At 37.6% G+C, this 24,665-nt stretch overlaps 1 protein-coding gene across 1 annotated transcript in view; it reads left to right on the forward strand.

Annotated features, from left to right (window-relative positions):
* Positions 1-24,665, forward strand: part of DLG2 (discs large MAGUK scaffold protein 2) — a 984,977-nt gene that overhangs the window by 682,001 nt on the left and 278,311 nt on the right. The gene's annotated exons all lie outside the window — the stretch shown is intronic.

Here is a 24,665-nt window from a genome sequence, read left to right on the forward strand (position 1 = left end):
GATAGTGCAACACTGAAAACAGTGCAATCTTTTACACTGCAGTGTATTCATTATGCTCTGCTCTTGGAAAAGAGTGAGATATATTTAAGCATGCATCTGATGTTAAATCCCTGAAAGTCTGTATTCTTGTGGTCAATTAAGATGCTATATTGTTTTTCTAACGGAAAAACATTTCTAATGGTATTTTGTATGCATGTGAATTCAGAATAGAAGTGCAGGCAGTGTTTTTAAAGATTGGAATTAAACTAAGTGTGTGATGTGATAGTCATTTTAAGAGACCTAAGGCTAAAGAAACTAAAATTAACTTGTCCTTTCTGGTTGTGATGAAGCAGTAAAAATTATTCACCGTGACCAAATTTTTGCTACATTTTGAAAACAGGCAAGAAAGGCAATCATTATCTAATAATGGGTTTGCATCGTATTTGTTTTGAGTGTATGCCTGTAACTATTTCTTTTTACAATTATTTTCATGAAACAGAATGGATACCAAAAAAAGTGCCTTTTAGAACTGTTGCTGCTTCCTGCTGAAAATATGATTTTGTATCTATATTCTTAGATGAAGTTTGCTACAGATAAGTGTTATAAATAATTAATTTTATTGTTAAGCTGAATATATTTTTTATGTTTTCACTTTTATAATTATCTAGAAACATGGATAAAAAATAATTTGATGGGCTAGTTTTCTGCAAAAAACTAGCAAAAAACTTTTCTGCAAAAAACTTCACAATTCAGGCAGCAAGGAAGCCTGTTCTGTTAGACTTTCTGTGTTCTACAGATAAAAAAGCAAAATAAAGAAAATAAATAATTTATAGTTGGGATGAAAATACTTACCAATACTATTTTTAATATCTAGAGCATTTTTCCTTTTATTTTTTCCAAAATCTTCAATGAAAAAAATTATCTGTTGAGAGGCATCAAACTCTTAGCAGAAGTTGAGAATAAAACCCATGACTCTTGGCTGTAGTCACACCTGTGATGCTTATCTCCTCATATTTCAGGTGATTTGTCTGTGAACTGGTCTTTCACACCATTACTATGCCATGTAAGAACCACTTAGTATTTATATAAACAGTGTTTCTTACTTCTCAGAGTGAAATTAGGATGTTTTGGTGTCCAAAGCAGGATCTGAAAACCAACACAGTAGCTTCCACACTATTCCTTCTTTCCTACCCACAAAATTAATAAAGAAAGTAAGTCTGTTTTTCAGACCAAATTCAGAGTAGCAAATATCTTTTCAGTTCTTTTCCTGGTTGTCTCTGTCAGTATATAACCCAGCATTTACTGAGTTCATTCCTTACTGCCCTGAGAATTTACCACATGAAAGCAAGTCTTGGCATCCCTAATACCAGGTAAACTCAGAGATCCCTGACTTGCCTATATGTAGTAGATTATATCTTTCAGCTCTTGAAGTTGGTAAAGAAGGAAATTTGCAAGGCTTTATATGTAGAGGTCCTTTTAATTTCATCTGAGATATTCAGGATGAGGGCTTTGACAAGTTATTAGTCCATAGAGATTGAGTTTTTCTAATGGGTGTTAATGTTTGTGGCTAGCAACCACCACATAGAAGACATTGATTAATTGGTGAATGTATTTTAAACATCAGATATTGAATAAGCATTGTCTCGAGATGGCTTTGAGTGTGTGATGGGGGAAGGGCATGGTCTTGTGCTGCCAGGAGGTCCCTTCTGAATGCAGATCCCCATGCAGTTGTTCCTGTTGCTTTACAGAAAGGCTCTCCTGTTGTCGTATGTGCTAAACCTGTAACGCTTCAGTTTTATTTTTGGGAGGAGGAGGTAAACAAAGACACAAATTATTTGTGTAATAGGAAAATCAAGGGTTCAAAGAGAGCTTCAGCTGGGTAGGCATTTAAAGCTGATCATCACTTTGACACACCTGGTGGCAAATATTGGCAGATAGCCACAGTCTGTGTCTTGAAGGTAATTGCTAACTGTCATCCTTGCAGGCTCTTCCTCTCTTTCATGTGCTTGGGAGATTGTTTTTTGTATGCCTCTTGCATGTCTCTTCAGGCAGGTATGCAATTCACTTTATGGCTTTGCAAAGGATTGAGTGGCCAACAGTAGATGTTTTGTTTCAGTCGCTCCCAGGGCACTGCAGATTTTAGCAGACAGCATCTCTACACTGGCTGACAGCTGTAACAGAGGAAAGATATGCTTGCAGCTTTCTTATTTAAATCACTGGGATTTAGACACTACTGAAAATCCTGTCATTAAGTAATATGCTTTTCTTGCTGTGTATTGAAACAAGACTAGCAGTAATGAGAATGGATTGCACACACTTCAGTGTTTGTTCTTGGGGAGCAAAATGCAGGCATTCAAAGCAAAGCAGTTTAATGGTGCTGTCTGCCTTTGTAATATAACTTACACATTTGCTTCCTGTAAGACCCTGCAAAGAACTGTGTATGGGCAGTGAATTGTGAACTTCAGTCACTGTTCCGGGGTTCCAGTGCTCAGTCCCATTTCATTGCATTTGACTGGAGGATTTTAAACCAAAGTAGTTCCACTGACCTCAAGATTTTCATGCTCCAAATATACTTTTACTAAACCCAGAAGCATTGAGTAGTATGATGATGCACAATTAGTATGCTCAAGCACAAGTGATAGAAATTAAACCTGATTCATTTTAATTTCATTTTTAAATGATCAGCAGAAAAATGTATTTCTGCTACTGCAGAAATTTTATGGCAGTCAGAAACTTGGGTAAAGACAGAGGTCATTTAAAATATTATCTACTTACTTGCCTACCTAGCTGATAATTTAAGCTCTGATATAATGTACCAGAAGGGGGAAAAAGGGGGGCAGAAAATAAGGATTCTTGTAACTACAGCACTGTCAGATCAGATAATAAACTTTTGACACTCCTGTAGGAAATATGGTGTCCTAAAAGACATCAGAACTGCAGAAATGAAGTTCAGGGTATGTGAAGCAGAACAGCAGGAAATTTCAGAGGAAAAATGTCAGACTGAAAAACACCCAAAAAAAGGAACAACATAAAGTACAGTTAATTTTCTTATCTGGATATTCTGGTGACTTGAGTATAAAGTCATAGAGAAACAGGATTACTTTCCCACACCCTTCATGATAATAGTGCCTATCATTACAGTGTTTGAGCTGTGTCAGGATCTTGCCACGATGACTGGAGCTGCCCTTCTGTTCATGATATTTTTGATGAAAAGGCTCTAAACACACCAGCAGTTCTCTCACTTTTTGTTTTCTAAAAGCATACTTTTTGCTCATTCCGGATGAATTCAACCAGTGACACATTCTTAGGAAGTCCACCTCACACAGCTTTGGGCACTAAAGCATGTTTAGAGGCACTTAATTCTCTACTCTTTTTGCTCTCAGAATTAGGGCCATATCAAAGCTTTTCTTTTAATCCATTTGGAGTGTGATCATATTTTGGGGCTTCAGATTAAAAATTAATGCACTGTTCAGCCCCATTCTCTATCTCCCTCTGGATGGCTATTCTTCTTATCTTAAATTTCTTAATCAGCAAAGACTAAGCTCCTAAACCAGATGTCTCAATAAAATATGCAAAAATATAATAGGATTAATATAAAGGACATAATGTTTATTTATGTTGAGAGTTATGTATATCTGTCTAAATGTTAGACTACATCATTAGGCATAACCAGTTCCAGAGTTCCCATTTCGTTGTGTTCTGTGCTGAACTGAAGTGACTCTGTGGCACATGGTAGATTTTCTTTTCCCGTAACTATTTGTTTTATTCTTGATGTCACTGAATAAAGTCAGTGGACGGCAATGAAGCTTTCTTACTGTACTAATAAAAGAATCAGTATGGCTTAATTTGTGCATTTTTAGCTCTCTGGTAAGTTATGAGATTTTCTTGAGAAGATGCAGAGATTTTTCACCATCAATATAAGGTATGATTTCACTATAGATTTATCTTGGGTTGTTACTGAATTGTCCTCCAGTCCATTACTGCTTGTAGTTTCCTAGAGGTTCATGCTTCTTTTTTTCATGAGAATAAACATATTTTAATTTGGATTAATGGCTTTATTGGAAATGTCTTGTGTGTCCTATTGCATGGATAGTATCCCAGCTTGCAGTGACAACTGTAATAGTCACAAAAGTATTCTTCAATGATGTGTGTTTCAAAATGTCTGCTAAAATAAAAAAAAAGGTGTTCAATTCGGAATAGCTGAATAGAGGGTTCATTTAAAAAAAATAATTAAAAGTGCTGCTTTCAGTAAGGAAAGGAATAAACTTCTGACTTTTATCTAGCAAAGCAAAGTCAAAAGTTACCTTTTAATCTCAGGTAATAGCTGCGGCACTTAAAATGAAAGGGGCTTCTTGCAAACAAAGAACCCCAATTATTTATTTCCCAATTTCAGAGAACAGTGAGAGCTTTCAGATCTTGCTGTTTGATAACTGATTGCAAGTGCTTGCTTCAGACTGATGATGGTACATATTTTTTTTTATTATTCTTTTTTATTACAGCTATCGCTTCTACTACTTTAATGATATTTTTTCTCTAATTTAAAAGTTAGAGAACTTTTTCTCTAACTTTAGATTATGCCTTAGCAAACTTTAGCATGTGGGAATAGGGGGTTTTATGGGCAAGTTAGGGAGATAGTCTCTTAATTAAAAAATAATGTTTTGTAAGGTCCAAAGTGCTTTCAATAAAACCATTTTTTCACATTTTGTACAGAACCTTTTCTTATGGTCTTTGAAGAATTTCAGTCTTATGATCCTATCCGCTGTGAATTTACTTCTGGCTTTCAATGTTCTCCTTCTGTGCTCTGTGAATCCTTATCTAAAACAGAGCAAAATGGAGCAACTTAGAAGACACAAACATATAAAAATGAGGAAGCAGGCAAACTTTCTCAAGTCTTAAGGGTTTAACAAACTGTTTTGGTTCCCAACTCTAATTTAAGTGCTTCACTTAATATTACTGTAACCTGAAGTATCACTTATTTCAGGTATAAATAGAAAACCACCACAATTTAAACTAAAATACCCTTCATTGTGAAATGTCTTGGCTTGAAGGAACTCGTATTTCCTCCAAGTAGCAGAAAGTGCTCCATCAAACTCTGGTACATATTTTTTCACTTTTAAGATAGTGGCTGAAACCATTAACATCACTAAAAAGCATGGCTTCCCTGCAGTCTAGGATTGTCTAATGTAAGAATATCTGATAGTTTACCACATGAAAATTATATTCTCTTGAAAATCATTAAATTAGAAAGCACCATGACAAAAGTGCTATAGAAGCCTCTGCTGTTTTCCAGCCATATTTTGACACATTTGTGTTGCCAGTGCCTGATGTGGTAAAAGTGGTAGGTTATAAAGGTTATATACCTTTATATTTCCCAGACTGAGGATGATGCTCTTTAATTTAAGTGATGATAAATGTATACAGCTGCTATTATCATATTCTTCTTCATCGTATAAATAAAATACCAAATGTATTTGGTCAGTAAAGACTTGCCATCTCATTTTTGTAAGTTACCATATTTGAATCTTTTCTTTAAAAGTCCCACATTGATTCTGTGAAGTGGTTCCTTCCATTCCTGAGGAAAAATAGTCCTTGTATACAATTTCACAGAATAATAGTTATTCAAATGGCATTTCAGTTCTAGTTTCTCAGGCTTTTTCTTTTTTTTTTTCTTTAGTGGAGAAAGATAAATCTGTTATGTTTTTTGTTAAAAATGCAGGAAGTGGTGGAATCTTAATTGAACCATCTTTGGAGATTGGTAGTCAGTCATTAAAAAGAATATTTTCCAAATCAAAAAGGATAATTTCAAAGGGAATTCAAAATCCCTCCTTCTGGCTGGTTGTCTCCCTTAAAATTGGAGCTCTCCTGTGAGCTGTAGGATATTACGTGCCTGAAGTCTTTTATATTTTCATGATAACTATGATTTTCCCCTTTTATATTTTACTGTCATTTTCCATTAGCAGTAAAGGAGTAAACAACATGTCTGGGAAGACTGTGCAGCAATATAATATGCATGTATTTTTTCTGTTTTTCCCTTGAAACCATTAAGCTCTTAAGAACTCTCCAAGCAGGTCTGAAGAATCCTGTGTTCATATGCAAAATGAACATCTAATCTCATAGTGGATTTTAAGTAAAATGTTCCCGAAATCATTCACAAAGAGTAAGGTTTCCACTGATATGAACATTGCTTTTTGTAGCTCCATCATGCTAACTATTTCTGAAGTGGTGCAGTAGCAATTTCAAAGTGCAGTGCTGTATTTTAATAGCCAATTGAGATGGCTATAAAAATTCAGCACTGTGCATTAAGATCATTACTAAATTGCTTCAGCAATACTTACTGATGAGGCAGCTCCAGCAGAACACATTTCATCTTAATGAACTGTGGCTGCAATAGAGCAAAAGCAGCAGCTCAGGGAAAGATTGATGTGCAGGTAGACTTGGATGCCAACAAACTGGAGATTCTGTTTCAAGAGAACTAAGCTTTGGTTGGTTACTTTTTGTTTTAAGTGGATAAAGAAAATAAATCCATCATCTTTTTCATTACAATTGCAGTTAAATGGCAGAAGATGGTGCTGTGAAATTGTGTCACATCAGACCAAATTCAACCATCTTTGGAGCTAAGCAGATCATTGACATTTCAACTGACAGAATTTTCTGTGCTTGTCCTTTCTGAATTAGGTAGGAATTCTGTATTATTATCCAGTTGCCAAGATTTCATCAGCTCTGAGTAGAGACATCAAAAGGTATGGTGTTCCAGCGTGACCTTATTTTTTATCATTCTGTCATGAGGTGTTGGCCTTTTTGCTGTGGTCAAAGTTACTTCTCAGGCTTTTGCTGCAAATCAAGAGCTGTTAACATGACTTACTAGATTCCCCTGATACTGTCGTCACCTTCACAAGTTCAACTCTAAACTTTTTTCTGAAAACGTGAGAGAAGGAAGATGTTGGGCTTGGGTTTTTGGGCTTTACTTCCTTTAGAGACAGGTCTTATTAATTTCTGTGCTCAGCTGTTGGATAAGTAATGGATGCATCTCCAGCTTTGGTTCATATGGCGTCCTTCTGGGTGACAGTAAAGCAGACCATTTAAAAATTCTGTACTTGGTTTATCCCGTCCTTGTGGAAATGCTTCAAAGGAACTTGCTTTCTAAATGGATTTCCCAGTTACATAATGATCTCCAGCATGCTACTGAAAAGTTTCTTGGAACATCTTTTGTCTCGGGCTTGTATGAAAAACTGTGATGTGTGTGCTTTGGGATTCTACTTGACACTGTGTCCTTTTACTCTCTGCAATTTTTAAAAATCCCAAAGACTAAGTGCCTTTTTTGGTTTTGGTTTTTTTTGTCTATGCCAAGTGTGAGGAAAATTCCCCATGGATCTTGGCCAGCTTCTTTTTCAATTCTGAAATTTTCTCCTGACTAAATGTAATATAGAGTAAGTCTCATAATTTTGTCATTATAGTATGCGTTTGTACTCCTTTTTTCCTCTGGGTTGTAAATTTCTGGGTCAGAAAATAGTTTCATCATTTCCCGCCCCATTCTAGAGTACTATGTAAGAGTTAAAAGGGGAGTTAGAGAAGATCCCTTTCATTACATTTGCCATTGCTGTTTTCATCAGGAGGACGGGGGGTGCAGCAGACAATGTAACGAGTGTTAATTGTCTCATTAGTATTTCCAGATACACGATAAATCAAAAGATAGGGAAGGACAGTATGGCATTATTTGCTAAACTACTGAGCTGAGTGTGGAAAAAAGCCCTCCTGTAGACAGGAGGCTAACATCATTTTTCTTGTTTCTTAATAGAGTAGTGAGAACTTCCTAGGGAGTGGCAGTTTTCTTGGCCTTTTTCCTCTACCTATCTGATCCTTGTTTTAAATTCTTCAGGTAAATTTTAGAGAATTATTATTATGCTTGATCTTTCACCACTTTAATAATAATTTTTAAACAGTTATATGACAACTATTGCTGGAGTCTAATTGACATCCTGATGCAACAGAAGAAGGGTATTCGCCTGCTGTGTGGAATGTGTTCATTGACACAATGTCTTTCATTTCACCTGGGTAGTCTGAAAATCCTTCTGTTTCCTTCTTTGGAAACCTTCATCCTTTTTTGAATATAAAGCCTAATGCGCAAATTAGTCAAGTGAAACTACAGAACAGTGTTTTCATCCCTTATTGTTCAGTTAATTATCTATGTAGCAAGATATGTCTTCTTGATAGTTTTTATATGTCCAGACCTTTCTCAAGACATTTGCTGTCTGGAAGACAACACACAGCAGCAAAATACTGCATTGCCATGAAGAGAGCCTTTGAAAGAATAAATGGCATTTAATTAAAGTTTTATAGCATGAAGAGCTGTAGCTCTTCATTTTTGTCTCTTCATTTTTCTTGTCTCCTTTTGCTCTGAAATCGTAAGCATGGGCAGGCAGTATTTTAAGTCTTCTGAGAAAGGCATTACAGATTCTAATAATGGTGGAGAGACAAAGCTGACTGCAGCTTTAGATATTCAAGTGATGTGGTAAATAAAATATCACACTGCAGCCTATTTTAAAATTATTTTAGGTTGTCAATATTAATCTTTTGGTTGCACTAGTTGGAAAAAAAAAAAAGGAAGGAGTTACATTAAGGCATCTCTGAACATCTGAAGGGAATAGCTGTCTTAGAAGTCAAACACCAAAGTGATTAATTGCAATAGTTGTTCATCTGGCTACTTCCAGTCCTTTCTGGATTACCCTAGTCCTTTATGCAGGTCTGTCATCCTCATTTTGCTTTAAGTATTCCAAATTCTTGATGAAATTTCAGTTATCCTTCATTAAAACAAAATAAATAATACATTAGTCAAATAGAAATTTCCCTATAGTATTTTATCTTTGACTTGCCATTTATTATTTTAGAACATTTGTTCAACAGCTTTGAAGAACTGCTTTTCTTTCATCAGTTAGGGGGTTTTTGTTTGTTTTGTGTCTCTAAACATGATGTTAGAATTCCTAGAAATTGCAGCTATTTTTTGGAGTTCAGGTGGAAAACCCTTTGCTGTTTGCCATGGAACACACTGTCCATGCAGAAGATCATTACTTGCAGTTGGGCTGGAGACCAGGAAGTCCAGGCTCTGGGACTCCAGTGCAAAAATGTTCTGGTCCTGCCTGTATCATATCAGTGATGTGTACAAAGGGCAGCTGAATTTTACATGCAGTGAAGGTTCCTCTGTTGCAGACACAGTGACATTCTTACAGAAACAAAGTAGAGCCTTTCTGTGTCAAAGTTTTGTGCTGCCTGACACATAGCTGCTCTTCAATCCTTCTTTTGAGTTGGCAGTAAAGCCATTGATTTATGAGAGTATCACATGTTCTTCTTACCTTGCAGAGACTCATTTAAGATTTTTTTCATTCAGAAATTCTGCTACTTGGTCCCATTTCAAGTTGATAAATTTTTCTCAACTTTAAGCTTTTGATGTGCTTGATAGATGAAAAAAAAATTCTGCGACCTCTTCCAGTGCAGATTTTGGCTGTTGTTGAATGAGAAAGGCAAGGAGATAGCTTATTGGTTATATCTTTAGTGGCTAATTTTGGAGAAAAATGCAACTTCGAAAGCTTGAAAAAGCAAATTATATCTGTGGAGCAAATCTCTGTGAAACCATAAACACTAGGGAGTATATCCAAAATATTCCAGGAGCACAAAGCTCTGTGTTCATTACCTGTTCATTGGCTTATGAATTTTGAGTACTAGCTTATATGAACAAATAACAAAGTAGCTCTTGGATTCTTTAGGAAAAAAAACTGTCCTATCATTATTTGTTGATAGGAAGAAACAGTTGCAAAGCAAGACCTTGGAGCTTCATGACATGTAAAAAAGGGTATAATGACACAAAAACTCTTTAGGATATGATAAAAAAATATGTTGCATAAGCTAAAAGAACAATAGCCCCAAGATATGCTTGACAAGTTTATTTTGGAAAGTGGTATTTGCAAATAAGGACATGATAGACTTTTCTTTCTCAAAACTATGTTTTGGTTTTTGTTTGTTATGTTTCTTATGCAAAACAATTTGTAGGTTGTCTTATGAAATTAATACAAAGGCATATTATTCACTCCAACAGAGAGAACTGAAATAAGGAAGCAAAATAACAGCAAATAATTTAATAAAATTATTTCTTGTGGGCACATTTACATTTTATATACTGTAATTGAAAAATAAACTCAGTGTAAATGGTAGGCCAGAGGTAAATGTTGTCCATAGTCTGTAGGTCAGCTGTGTATCATTTCTAGACTCAAATTGTTATCAAATGTCATAGACAAAATTTCTGAAAGTTATTTTTAAATTACACTATAAATACTACTATAGCAAATCAAGCCCCCTCTGTAATACAAGATTGTAATTTTAGAGATGTACTTGGCAGTTACAGAGAGATGTTGTGATTGTAGCTGCTTTCAAGATGTGAAAAGTGCCTACCTTTTTGCTGGCATCAGTTTTCACAGAAAAGTCGTCTCTGATAAGGTTGCTGTCATGATCAAAACCAGCAACAAAGGGAGAAGATCTCCGCCTCAAACAAGGAAGCAATAGGTCTGGTAGCACTTAAAGAAGCTAGATACTCACACACTCACAGGTCCTGATGGTCTTGATGACAGACCAGCAGAATTTAAGTGATGAAATCTGAGTGCGGACAATGGTTGGGCTTGAAAACCTGTGGGGAGAAGGTAAAGTGAAAAACTTGAAAGATGAAGCAGAAAACACTTCCTTATTGAAGTGAACAAGAGGAGCCAAGGGACTGTGAAGCATCAGTACATTTTTAGAATCTCAGGAGAATATTTGAAAAAGTAGGGAATCTCTTTAGAAGCATCTAGAAAAAGGTTGAAGAGTAATGATAGCCACAAGAGACCATACTTCTCTTCCGCAATGTTTCCTCATTTTTCTCAGATGATTCCATGTGCTGGGAGGGTTCAACGCTGAAAGTGATCTGAAAAAGCAAAGATGTAATTGAGCAGGGTCAACTGCAAGGTGCTTTCAGTAGAAATAACCACATGTCTGCTAAATAGTGCTCACATAAAACTGTAGGAAAATAATGGGGAAGAGTAGCTAGAACTTCGTTAGCTATAACACCTTGTCTCTAACACATCCTACTGTGATGAAACAGTCAAATCATATATTTGGTTTTATAAATTGAGGTATGGTTTACAAAGACATAGGAGCGTTCCTTTTATCCTTTACAGGTAAAGCTTTGAGCTCTGTACTTCAAGAAGGGTGTATGCCAGTTGGAGAGACTCCAGGGGAAAGCTGTAAAAATGATCAGAGATTTAGAAAGCCTGTCCTACAATGAATAAATGAGTGATCTGAAGCTATTTATCTGAAATACCAAAGACGAAGTGGGAGGTGGGGGACAGTTTATCAGCACCTGATAGCAATCTTGCCTTGCATCTTTGAAGAGTGAATTTTTTCTCTGTGCTCCCTAGGGAGGGCGTGAAATAAAATTTGATGGACTAATAATAAACAAGATTTGTACTAGATGTAGAAGAAGTGAGGATTTTGATTACCAGGAAGGACATCAGGTAGCATGGGAAATACCTGGGTATGCCAGACAGCCATTTGTTAGACACAATGCAACTGTAGCTGCTTCTACCTCAGGTTGACAATAATAATGATCCATTGAGTTTCTTCCTGTCCCAAGATTCATAAAAAAATTTTCTCATTTCACTATACTTTGAAGACAAAGAGTAGTCATGGGGCTATTTTTATCCTCCATCTGCAGAAATGAAGAGGGTGTCTTCCAGACAAAAAAACATGTCCTTTGCCTGTCCTCAACAGTAATTTTATATTTTTTATTTCCATCTTTTTTTGCTTTAGGAAGGATAAAACATTTTAGAAAACACCTCAGTGCATGGGAAAATATTAATTAACATTAGAACAGATCATCTGGTATCTTAATCTGCATTTCTCTGTCTTTTCAAATTTTCTGTTGCTCAAACTGAGATCATGCTCCTTAGGAACAATTTGATCTGCTGGGTGGCTAGTTCTTCAGCAAAGGGTGTTTTCACAGCATGTTTCTGTATTTGGAGGCTGGTAAACACTCCTTTGTTTTGGACTGTGCCAAGTCTTTTAATGCTATGTCTTGACTTCATATAGAAAGTTTTGTCCAGCTCCAATCAAAGTTGAGTTTCTTTACGCCTAAAATCAGTCTTGTAGACTTCAGTTGAGTCTCGCTGGTATGAATCTTTTCATCCAAATAGCTGCCTAAATTTTCCAAATGGGGCCCAGAAATGGCCTGTGAAAAAATCAAGATGTTAGTACATTCATTCTTTCCCCCATGGTTTCATTTTTCATTGGAAATGCTGCATATATAGTTCCCAGAGACTGACCTACACCCTGGCTCTAGCATTGCAGGAAAGTTCAGTGTTTATTATTAGTTGAAATAGCTGTTAGAAAGGCCACATTAATATTCCTCCTAGCTAGAACCCCTCAAGGGACTAACAGCAGGGTCTTGTTTTATGCTATATCTCATTAAGAGGGAAACTCTTACTCACAGAAAATCTGTAGTGTTTTCTCAGGCTTGAACAACCATATTTTTTAAGTGCTGTACTCTACATTTCAATTCTGCTACGTACAAGTTCCTAGAAAATCTTTAATGGTCTAGGACCAGTCTGAAAAAAATCTGTAATTCTGTTTCAAATGTGTGTTCACATTCTCTTTCTAGTTAGGTATGCTTGAATGCAATTCCCTTTGCAAATATTTGATATAATTTCTGAGAAGTCATAGAATCATACAATGATTAAAGAATATTTTGGGTTGGAAGGGAGCTGTAAAGGTCATCTACTCCCAGCCTTCTTGCAATGATCAAGGACATCTTCAACTAGACCAGGTTTGTCAGACCCCCATTGAACACACCCCCATCCTTGATGGGGCATCTTCCAGGGGTGGGGCATCCACAGCTTCTCTGGGCAACCTGTGCCTCACCACCCTTACAGTAAAGAGCTTCTTCTCAATATCTAATCCAAATCTACCCTCTTGCAGTTTAAAGCCATTAATCCCTGGCCTGTCAGTAGAGGTCCTGTCCTCTTTCTTTGAAAGACATAAGTGTCTGACTTTACTCATTTTACTCTGTGAGAGTATAGGGTGCTTCTCACTGGAAAAGAAACCATTTTTGCTTCACTTTGCTTCCTAGAGTGCTGCAAGACAGGATCATCAGCAAACTGTGCTAATGGATCAAACTACACTTTCAGAGACAAAAAGAATCAAAGTGAAGTGCAATGACTCATGAATCCATTTTCAGAGTGCCCTAGCCTTATTATTTCTGTTCAATAAGCACCATCTATTTTCCTTCTCTGTATTATTTATATATACCTGTTCAACTTTTAATATCATAGCTCCATAATTTGCCTTACATAAAAAAGCAAAATTACATGTATACTTGTGCCTTGATAGCTTTGTGTTTTTAAGAAAGTAACTGAATGGATGACAGATTGATTATTTACAGGTTGATTGCAAATAGATAAGAGGCTGCAAGATGAACTTTGATTTCATTTTGTATTTTCAAGCTTCAACATAATTGACAGAGAGCTTTTCAATAAAGTATTTCTGCTCAGCTTTACAACAGGGATGAGAAGATAAATGTTAAATTTCCCTCATCAGATGGAGAACTAAAAGAAACTGATGAGTCTGGCCCGACATGCATGGTTTTTAAATAGATCCCAAACTGACAGGCTGCTCCTTCTGTCTCCATTTTATTGGTGACAAATTATTAAATATTTGTCTCAAAGAGCCATTCAACTTAGCAAAGAACCAGCAATACTCATTTAAAGATATATTACCTAATGTTATACAAAGTAAGTAGCATTTCTCCCTGAATTGGAATAATTTTCTCCTGTGTCAAGTCTGTAGATTTCAAAAATGAATCGATATCAGAAAAAAAAAAGGCAGGAAAAGCACAGATTTACATAGTACAAAGACTTAAAAAAAATTAACGTCTCATCAAAAAGTAAAAACTACTTTAAGGCAGCTCTTGATGTGCTCATCTGCAGGAGCAAATGATTTTCATTTGCATTATTAGGAGATGAAATACCTTGTTCTGCTGTCAGTAATTACTGTAATTTGTGCAGAAAATGACATAGGTACTATTTTCTAATGACTGGCAAACTGTGATCGACTGTCAGCATAAATTTGGTTCCTACACCTGAAACAGCTGGTGCATTTTGTGCATGGAAAGTGAACCATGTTTCAGGATTTGAACCCAAGTTAATATATAATGTGAAAACAATAGGGGTCTTCTCACTGCAGTCATTCCAGGTGTCTGTAACTGCCTGTCTCTTGGCACTGCAGAGGAGCCATGCCCTGTTACTTTTTTCCTTTACCCAAACATTATGTGTCCAAATTTATGTAGTATAAGGTCAAGTGAACTTTAAGGGCATGAACAGTGGGTGAAAAGGAAAAAAAAAAAAAAAAAAAAACCTCCAAGATTTTGTTGATTTGTCTGTGGAGGAGAGGAGGCAGTTAGGGAAAGGGGACTTCTCTTGGTTTTACACCAGTGAGATCAATATGTGCCATGCTGATCCCATTTCCAGATACTTGTCTTCAAAATGAAAACCTTAGAGAGCAGGTTGATTATTGGTTACATATTAATAGGAAAAGGCATTTTTAACAGAAGATGCAGTTAAATGTGGCTATAAGGGCATATTTATGGTAATTAGGCTCATTGCCTTAAAAATTTGAAAAAAAAGGGACAACAGAGATAATTTGATTTCCCCATTCTTTCAATCTGTTTGCATTAATTATACTCTAGATTAGACATTCTCACAATGCATGCAAAGGTGGTTAAATGCAACATTCTCAGCCTTGTGCTACTCTTGAAAGGATGGGTTAAAGGTTCCATATTTCATTCTCTAGTCAGGAAAAGAGGTTCATAATACCAGTGTATTTTTCAGAACAAAAAATTGCAGAAATATTGAATAAGCATTATTATTACTACACTGTTTTCTTCCACTATATATCTGCCTTGGCTCTCAAGAGCCTCACAAACCTTTGATTGTTAACTTCTCTTTCTCTCTCTTAAGCTTAGGAGAGCAGTTTTATTTTTCCCTTTCCTCTCAGCAGGACTCATGCTGCAAAGGCATATTTTTATTGACTGTTTTTCAGGTGCATTACTATCCTAAACAGCCAGTTCTCTCCTACTGTCGTGGTTTGACATGGAAGTGAATTTTTTCTTCAGAAGTTGGGTCAAACCAATCAGTGGTCAGGTTTGGATATTGGCACCTGGAGTGACCACTGAAAGTATGGGCACGCCTCTGAGAACACAGAGGGTTAAAAGCAAGAACTCACAGGAGAACTATCTCTTTTGGTTCCGGTCGTCAGAGAGTGCAGGCTCTCCCCTGCCCAGCCTTAGGCTGGGTGGGGGAGGGGAAGCCACACAGCCTTGCCCAGGTAGGCCGAGGGGGCTGAGGGTCTGGAACCGAGCCAGCTCCTGGACAGAAGGGTGGAGAGAAGCGGAGATGCCTTTGTTCCCCCCTCTCCCCCCCCACCCCCGAGGGAAAGTGACAGAGAGCCTGGCGGCACCTGGAAATTTGCCGGCAGGCGAGAAGGAGAAAGGTGGGGGGATGATATCCAGCATGGGAGACGGAACGCTGGACCGAGATATCAGCCGTCCAGGGAGTCTGAACTTTTAACCCTTTCCAGGAAATAAGGGCTTTGTAACATATTACTCCTCCTTGATTTGTAGTGGAAGAGAGATAGTCCGGGACCTGAGATGTTAGAAGAAGAAATATTTAGGTGGGAGGAGATGATGAAGTAGCTTTTGGCTGGACTTTTCTTGTTAGCCATGGACTGAACCAAAGTCTCCTGCAATAGAGACTGCATTTTAGGGGGATGCAGTGGTGACCCAAGGAGACCTGTTTCAGCTTCTAACAGCACAGGAATGGCAAGAACAGAAGAAAGCTGAGGAGGGATTGGTGATACCCTCTGTCTTCGGGAAGATGATTCCTGTTCTTGGACCCTCGGCCCCAGGGGAAAATGGGGGGGACTGTAGTCCCAGGATGAGAAACTGAACTGTTGTATCTTTGGGTCCATGGCAAGGCATCCTTAAAGGAGCCCTATGAGCAGTCTGTCCATGCACGGTGGTGAGAGCACTGTGACATGGAATGGAGAGTGTCACACTGGCAGATTTTCTCCGGGTGGTTGCCATGTGTGACAAGGAAACACAGGGTGTGGCAGCTGTGTTTCCTGTGGGGTCTGTGGCGCAAGAGAGACTTCTCTCTCCCTTGATAGCTTGAGTATTGATTATCTGAAGGGTGGTAATTTGATCAGGAATCCCGGGTGATGTTTTATGGTGGGTGTTTTTGGAAATTGGGAGGAGGAGGGTGTTTTAAAAGGTCTTCATCCTGGATTTAGTTTATGTGTTTTCAGTAGTAGTAGTAGTAGTTTAATAAAGTTTTTTCCCCTTTGTTATTAAGCTTGGGCCTGCTCTGCTCTGTTCCTGATAACATCTCACAGCATTTATTTGGGGAAGATGCATTTTCATGGGGGCGCTGGCATTGCGCCAGTGTCAAACCATGACATTTTTTCACACATGGCAAATAGCTTCGTACTTCCCCCCCCGGCTCGCTGCTGGCTTGTTGCTTGGCTTTTGCTTGCTGCTTTTGCTCGCTGCTGGCTGCCTGCTTTGCTAGCTCTGTTTTCTTTTCTTTTTTTCTTTGCTTTTTGCTTGCTTGGTTTTTCGCCATTTTTTTTCTTTTTCCCCGGTTTCTGTTGTTCCCTTTCCCCCTCCCCCCCCCTCCCCCCGAAGATATCGGACCTACTCCGGGCAGGAGCTCCCCCGGGGTCTGCGAGAGAAGCTTCATACCCTCTGCGGCAAAGAGAGATACAGCTCAACCCCCTTGGACTGGTGAAAACATCTGTTGTCATCTCGGGCTGTTTCTCTTGTGCTGGGGAGTGGTTTTTTGTTGTTCCTTAATAAACAAGTTTTTTCCACTTCCCCTCTGAAGAAATTCCTCCCAAACCCGGTGGTGGGGGAAGTTGCGGAGGGTTTGGTTTCCTATAAGGGGCTCCTTTGGAGATGTTTTCCCCTAATTTGTCCTAAACCAGGACACCTACTCACTTTAGGTACTTGCGCCTGTCCCTGCGTGTTTCCTTCTTCCCACATCCTTCAACTTGAGTTGGCAGGGCAGCAGTGATGACCTTGCAGTGCTCTCCGTAGGAGTCACAGATCTATAATGAGGGGTCAGGTACAAAAGTGTGGTGCCAGCACAGGGGATGTGTGAACCCAGCACCATGCCCATCTGCCAGCTCTTACTGCTGCCATCTCTGTGGATGATGGTCAATATGCACCTGGTCTATGATTCAGCCTAATTTGGCTTGGTTTTCATGCCACTTTCAATTTGCCATTTGGCTAAAACATTTCCATGGCTAACCCAAGGCACGCAGTGGGAAAGAAGGCAGGGAGCACATCAGAGTTGTCTCTTTCAGCATTAATGAGTTTATAGGTCAGCATATGACAATTTTAAAAATGCACTGTGCAACATTCCACCTGGCTTTTTTGCTGCTAATTAGGACAATTGGCTGCTTAAAATCATGGAATGGTTTGGACTGGAAGGGACCCTAGAAATCATTGCATTCCCTCCTACTTGCCATGGCCAGCAACATCTTCCACCAGACCAGGTTGCTGAAAGCCCAGTCTGGCTTTGAACACTTTCCTAGGATGTCTCCTTCATCTGTAGTCTTGTATAGCTGATTTTTGCCCAAGTGAATGAAAGAGCGGGGGTGAGGATGGGATTAAAAAACCCAAAACAATACCAAAAACCTCTTGTCAGGAAAAATGCTGGTAATGTAGAAAAAACAAGTATGAGGAAAAAATGGGTAGCCTTTAGCAGCCCCTTCATATCACATTCAGCCATACAGGCCACTTGTGCTGTGTTTAACATTACTCCCTGCGAGATGTAAATGATCCTGTCACCAGGAAGCCAGCCAGATGATGTCTACCCTGATCAAAAATTCTGGTTTTTAGTGCCTCTGGATCTGAGGATTATTGGTCCTTGTGGGTGCACCAAAAGTATACCAAAAGCTTCCTGCATGCAAAGGAAGTGGACATTCATTCAGTTCAGTTGTAGGCATTTGGAGACGTGAGAAGAGAAAGGCATTTAAAAACTTCAGGTATAAGTAGTTAATCCTGTTCCTATGTGACAAATCTTGGGTTTTTCTGTTTCAAAACACTAATTCTCACTTTTTAAAGGCTTAATTTGACTGGTCTTAACATGAAATGTTTAGACTTGGTGTATCATGTGTTTATTTCCAAAACAATCAAACTGCTTGCTATAATTCTTGGGGTGTCAGAATATGTCAAAAATTAAATAATTTTCTTTTTCTTGCACTTAACACTGGTAAAATTGTGACAGTGTGATTTAATATGATTTTCAGTGAACTACAATCCTCATTAATGCTTTGAAAGTCAGATTATTGTGAATAATTAGGAAAATTCCCTGATCTTTTCAAGTCAAATTGTAAAGTATTCTTAAGAATTACTGTTATGCAATTAGGCCACTGCTTATTGTCTATGCTTTCTAGGAATTTTATTCCTAATTAATTTGAATAAATGTAAAAATACAGAATAAACACAAGTTCTAATGAGGCTCTAAATGTATTTTCCTAACTTCTTGTTTCCTTTCTTTACTACATCTGAGGAGAATGTATCTTTAGGGAAAAATATATGCAAGCAAAAAATAATAATGGGAAAAACATTAAACTGCAAAACAATAGATAAGAAGGGATTGTTTTCATTTGCTTGTTAGAAAACTTCTTTACAAATTCCTACAAATAGCAGTGTAATTTAACAAGATGTGTTTTCAAGGCTTTATGAAAGATTATAGAAAGATTAGCTTTACTATTATGGTGATGTAAACCAATGCTTTATCTACTATACCTACAGCATGATTGTTTTTAAACATGCACTCACTGCCTTGCAGCTTTATTAACATTTGCATTATAATCTCCATTTTGCATCACTTCCTTTCTGGTTGGAAGTGTAAATGACTTTTTTTTAAGCCAAGGAGAGTAATGCTGTCTCCTGAGAGAGCAGCTCTTTCGCTCCTTCTTTCCTTCTTTCCTTCTTTCCTTCTTTCCTTCCTTCTTTCCTTCCTTCCTTCCTTCCTTCCTTCCTTCCTTCCTTCCTTCCTTCCTTCCTTCCTTCCTTCCTTCCTTCCTTCCTTTCCTTCCTTTCCTTCCTTTCCTTCCTTTCCTTCCTTTCCTTCCTTCCTTTCCTTCCTTCCTTTCCTTCCTTCCTTTCCTTCCTTCCTTTCCTTCCTTCCTTTCCTTCCTTCCTTTCCTTCCTTCCTTTCCTTCCTTCCTTTCCTTCCTTCCTTTCCTTCCTTCCTTTCCTTCCTTTCCTTCCTTCCTTTCCTTCCTTCCTTCCTTTCCTTCCTTTCCTTCCTTTCCTTCCTTTCCTTCCTTTCCTTCCTTTCCTTCCTTTCCTTTCTTTCTTTTCTTTTCTTTCTTTCTTTCTTTTCTTTCTTTCTTTCTTTCTTTCTTTCTTTCTTTCTTTCTTTCTTTCTTTCTTTCTTTCTTTCTTTCTTTCTTTCTTTCTTTCTTTCTTTCTTTCTTTCTTTCTTTCTTTCTTTCTTTCTTTCTTTCTTTCTTCTTTCTTTCTTTCTTTCTTTCTTTCTTTCTTTCTTTCTTTCTTTCTTTCTTTCTTTCTTTCTTTCTTTCTTTCTTTCTTTCTTTCTTTCTTTCTTTCTTTCTTTCTTTCTTTCTTTCTTTCTTTCTTTCTTTCTTTCTTTCTTTCTTTCTTTCTTTCTTTCTTTCTTTCTTTCTTTCTTTCTTTCTTTCTTTCTTTCTTTTTCTTTCTTTTTCTTTCTTTTCTCCCTTCCGCAACTTCCTTCCTTTCTTTCTTTCTCTTCCTTCTTTTCTTTCTTACCTAATAAATTTGGCTGTAATGTTTGATTTTGATGCCCGAAAAATGAAAACGTAGTTGGAAAATAGTAGTTGAAATTGTTTATATTTTCTTCTGAGGCTACAGCTGAGCAACTCAGCAAGAAAGTGCCTGGAATATCCAGATGATTTTTTTTCTGTATTCTGGTCTCTTTTGTGTTTCTGGCTTTTATGGGTCTCAGATGACATTGATGAACCATATGTCCAAAGAGAAGATGTGGCACTTTACATTCCCCTGCCCCCAGCAGAAAAGTAATTTCAGAGAATGCAGTGGTGGGCAGGGGTTTTCCAGGACATCTCAGCAGGAAGCTGTTTTGGAACAGATATAAGGAACTGTAGTTAGCAACATGATAGCCAAATTTTTTAAATTACATATGCTGAAAACCTGCTTAGATATTCTCAGTCAAAGGTATGGAAATCAGCCTGCCATCCCTCCATCACCAGATAGTAACTACCACCACAGACTCTCCTCTGAGTTTAAATTGGCTGCCATTTTTCCAAGCCTTCAGTCCTTCAGAGAACTTTGTGATAGTATGAATGTACATATGCAGCAGTGTCTTGAAGCCATTTTAATCTCAGCGAGATCAATATCTCTGTTTTCATCAAGAATCAAGGACACACCTCTGCACATTCTTGCACTAGGCTGTGCAGAAAGTTTGTGTTACTATAATGTTCTAAGTGTCAATGATCCTTTTTGTTTTTATTAAATCAAGAATAGTTAAAATTAGAACTAACTATACTATTATAGTTTACTTTGAAAATTTGAATTTGCAGAGCTAAAAATTCATGCAGATAAAGGCAAATAAGATGAAAAATTTTACGGTTTAATTTCTATGAAAACCTCAACAAAAATCTGTCTCTGTACAAAAAAGTATCAGTGCTCATTTACAAGAAAATAATTCTCCTTGCCTGCTGTGTAATCCCAGCTGCCATCCAGCCATAGCATCTCTTGTGAACACACAGGCCATACTCAGTGGGAGTGCTGTGTGTGCTGCTTAGTTTGATCCTCAGCAGAGGCTGTACTGAAATCTGGCATCCCTATTGCTTCAGTGGAATGGAGAGGTAATGCACTGGGAGCCAGAATGTAGGGATTCATGAAAATAATAACTATAAAAATGGCTGTGGGCAGGAACAAAGGAAATGCATAAAACCAGTTGGATAAATACTTGAAGGCACAAATATATAATGCCACGCAGTGTAAGGGGAACAATAATTTTCACATTGTGTAAGGTGGTTTTGGACAATATTCTTCTTACCTAGTGGCACTGTACGTCATTTTTATTCTATCTGACATCAACTGGGAAATAACCTGAAACACTAGATATTTCTGAAAGAAAATGTCACAACAATAAGGAAGATGCTTGAAGTTTTTAACTCAAGGCCATTAGAAAGAAACAGCAGATAACAACATGCTGTGTTAGTTGTGTATGGACTTGGGCCTTCTTCGTGGTCTAGGCTATTATCCAATTGTTAGTTACAAAAAGAGCCCTCTGAAGTGATCTGGGAGCAGGGTCTGAAACAAGAATTAACAATGACAATGAAATTAGACAGCTTTTAAATATGTTATGAATATTAGTAAAAGTTTTATGAATCATACTGTATTTTAGATTGACTTTTTCATCCACAAAACAAAATGCAGGCAAATTTTATTCATGTAAGTCCTTCTGGCATAAGATGTCACATGCATCAAGCATAAGAATTGCTATAAGAACTCACTCAAATAAATTTATATTTGGCTCCATTGCTACAACATGAAGGAGATGAGATAAAGTGACTTCATATTCTTGGGATTAATGGTTTCTCAAGAACTGATTCATAGGATGACAAAGAAAGAGCTCTGTAGAGGAAGATTGGTCCCTCTTTGTAACATTGTATAATTATTGTGACACAAACTTTAGTTTTTATTTTGTGATGTATTTTATTTTTGTATGGACCAAATAAAAGAGGAATCTGCTGTCAATAATGAACAATAGTCATAAGTCACAGCTATAACAAGCGTATTAATTGTCCACAGTTGTGAGGTGTTATTGTAAATATGTGCTATATATGTCCTCCAGGAAAGCTAAAACTGGCAACAGGAGGCTTGAGCAAAGGGCATAGGGAGACATTCTGTGGTACTCCTTTGTTTATAATTAACATTTTTATAGTTTGTTTACTCATAAAAACCGGACATAACAGTGGTACCTGTCAAAACAAGTCAATCATTATATCAGTCAAAGCAATTTATATTCCCCATGTTCCTTTCCTCCCTGCAAGTGGAATTTGATTAATTAGAAGCCTGGATTGGGCCTCATTGTTCCTCATTGTTTCCATTGTTTGACAGTTTTAACAAACTAAATTTTTTGTTGCTGTGTTGTAGAAGTGGCTGGAAAAGGCAGGAGCTGCCCCAGATTGGGTTCCTCATTGCCATGTCCAGTTATTTGCAGGAGCATGGTTGATATGTCATATGCCACAGAGCAGCCAGGCTTGCAGTGTCAGGGAAGGACCTCAGTGGGGCAGCTTGTTGGAGGTCCTTTCTGGTTTGCTGTTTTGCTGCATGAAACAGTTTCTTAAAATCTGAGTGCACACAATGCTCTGGAGTAAATCAGTTTGTTTCATACCTTTAGAAAATAAATGTGGCAAAAAGCAATGAATGTATAGGAAGGGGTAGTGGCATTTATTAATGAAATCTCTGAATAAGTTAACCATTTATGATCTTCCTTTCATGTATTTCATTCACTCTCTGTTTCACTAACATCCCACAGGGTGTACGTGCTGAGGGTCTGGCTCACTTGTATGTGACACAAAGGACATAGGACATCAAACCCTTACCACATCTCTTGGTATTTTCTTGATTGGCAACCATGAACTGACAGATTTTTTTTATCAATTATTTATACCCTCTAGGAGTCTGCTGTTGTTATGGGTGGTCCTTTATATTGAATATCTTTCTTCAGTCTCAAAGCCACAAGGTGGCTGCTCATCTGCTGATTTTTTTCATTTAGTAAACACACATTTTTACTGATATGATCTGGTTCCCTATTGGGCTTACAGGCAAGAGAATGGCAGATGTCACATGCTGCAGTCTTGCTGCCAGCATCCCACTGTCAAGGTACAGGGTCTTCTGCTGGCAAGACACCTGTTCAATGGTCTTACAGAGCCCAGACATTCTGTCCAGGCTTGACAGAAATGACTCATTTTGATTTTTATTGCTTGGAATGCTCTGTACTGTCAGTACACATGATTTCTCTAAACTTTGGTCTTTCTTCTTAGGCTTAGATTCCTACTCCCATTCACATTTCATTTGTTAATATGATAATATTTCTGTTGAAAGTCCTATGCCTGTTGTGGTTTCACAAAGTCTATGCTTGCAGGTCAGTTATGAGGTAAGGTGCACTGTGGTATAGCTAGGAATTAGGAATTACCTGTTTTATGTCTCTAAAGTTAACTGTTTTGATTAACTACCCGGAAATCAAACACTTCTTAACTATATTTTGAGGTTATGACTTAAATGCTGCTTTCTTTGGCTTCCCCTTATTGGGAGCCATGAAACTCTTGTTTTATTTGTGTTTTAAAAGCCTCACTTTCTTTGCTGATTTAAAATAAGCTTGGTTCTCTGTGTAGGATAGTAGCAAAATGTGACATCCATTTACCCGCCGTGTCTTTAACAGAGGTTTTATTATTTTTAATTATTATTATTTACTTTTATTAGTCCAACTTGCTGGACTAATTATATGGAGAGCCTCCAAGCCTACTTTTACTAGAAAAATAATTAGACTATATTGTTTTACTAATATAGTGATATATTTAAAACATGTATCTGGTGTGGCAAATAATGCAAAATAGATGTAAATAGCCAAATATTTTAACATGTTCTTGCTAATAATCCCAGGAAAAAATATGACTAAATATCTTCGACTTATTAATAGTAGCATTTTTTTCTGCAGTTTCCAATTTTGATTGAATAGCTTTTGTCCCTGTCCCTTTTCCTCTTTCTGATACCAGAAACTTCTGCTTTTTCATGAGATTATTGCACATTATTATTCACAGGATCAGTGATCAGCATTTGTGGAACCCAAAGGTGGGTGAATTTTGCAAACACAATTCCAGTGGAATGGAAGGAAATTAGGTTTGACTCAACTTTCCTAGTTTACACATAGAGTCACATACACATCTTATAAGGGCCTATCCTCTTCAGTGATTTTGAACAAAGCTGAGTTTGACTTGGATGTGCACCAGTATTAAATCCAGTTCTCAGCTTTTTCCCTCTTAAAGTAGTCTCTTCTTCACTGAACCATAGAAACATGGAATGGTTTGGATTGGAAGGGATCTTTAAGTTCCAAACCTGTTACTCATTAGCATTAGATCAGGTTGCTCAAGGCCCCATTCAGCCTGGCTTTGAACATTTCCAGGGGTGGGGCATCCACAACTTTTCAGGGCATCCTGTTGCCAGTGCCTCACCACCATCATCAGAAAACATTTCTTCCTCAACTCCATTCTGAATTTATCCTCCATCTAATTCCTATTGTGAGGAATTTAAGTACTCTCTCCAAGATCAGCTGTTTCTGTGAAGCAGATTGCACATCAGCCAAAGAGGAAGTGATCAACTCCTGAACTGTGTTCTGATTGAAATGTTTTCATAACCAAAGGAATCAACAAGAAAAAGGTTCTGCAACCAAATACACTGTTTTATTGATGGGGGGGAGGAAGCTGTAATTCAATGGAACAATGTAAAATACCATTTAGAAAACATACCTTGTTCCATTGCTTGAATGATTCTCTGCCTTTAAAACAGAGTAAGAATCTAACACTAACCTGAT

The sequence above is a fragment of the Vidua chalybeata genome, chromosome 2 (assembly GCF_026979565.1).
Source record: "Vidua chalybeata isolate OUT-0048 chromosome 2, bVidCha1 merged haplotype, whole genome shotgun sequence".
Taxonomy (NCBI): Eukaryota; Metazoa; Chordata; class Aves; order Passeriformes; family Viduidae; genus Vidua; species Vidua chalybeata.